The sequence below is a fragment of the Meleagris gallopavo genome, chromosome Z, assembly GCF_000146605.3.
Source record: "Meleagris gallopavo isolate NT-WF06-2002-E0010 breed Aviagen turkey brand Nicholas breeding stock chromosome Z, Turkey_5.1, whole genome shotgun sequence".
NCBI lineage: Eukaryota > Metazoa > Chordata > Aves > Galliformes > Phasianidae > Meleagris > Meleagris gallopavo.
This window is the reverse complement of record NC_015041.2, coordinates 3059538-3060503: the sequence shown is the minus strand read 5'-3', so window position 1 is coordinate 3060503 and position 966 is coordinate 3059538.

Genomic DNA, 966 nt, shown 5'->3' with positions numbered 1-966 from the left:
AAAAAAAAAAAAAAAAAAGTCTAAAAAAGTTAGCAGACTTCTGTTTGTTCAGGTCTGAATCATGCTTTGAATTGTTATGCTACTCACTATTATGTCTTATGTTTGTATTTTCTATCCCTTGGAAGAAGTGAAAATAAAAATATTAAAAAATAATTGAGTGTAGGTAGAGTTTTTCTGTGATATTATTTTATTTGTAATAAAGAGAGGATAAGGTTTATGTGGTAGCTCTTCACCTTCAACTCTCAGCTGAAGCCAGGTCACATTTGGCACTTAAAAGGCCATTGCATTCATTTCTTTTTCCACATAGCATACTAGAGTTTGTCAGAGAACTGTTTTGAGGAACTGCAATTCGAACACATCAACACATCATAACATAAGTGAAATATTAAAAGGCAAAATAAATACATTTAAGTGTGAATGCTTGATAGAAAGAAAAGAGATTGAGAGGCAAAAAATGAGTGGGTGGACTGTGAAGAGTCAAGCATTGGCAAAGAGGAAGGATCCTTATGGCATATGGGGGAGAATAGGTACAAGAAAGAGAAAAACAAAACAAATTTGGGCACTTGGAATGGCTTTTAATACAGATGACAGCATGAATTAAAATAGAATTTGGCAAGACTGTCTGGATCATATTATTTTACGTTCTCCATGTGCTTGGATTTAAAATGGGCATCTCTTTGGAATATCTGAGTTACTGTTTATACTACGCTGGTAAGGCAACATTATTTTGAGATACAGAAAAATAATTAGTTATTCTTCCATTATACTTAGGCTATTGTTGCCTGACTCAATTCTTCATATCTTTCCAGATGAACTGAGAATGCCAAAGAAATATTTTTCCATGTTAATAGTTTCTCATGATTACTGCCCTAGCTTCTCTCACAAGAAGCATGGTCCCAGACACTTGGCTCTCTTACAGTACTCCATATGGTAAACTCAGCTCCTGAGCCTGATCTGTTCATGAGG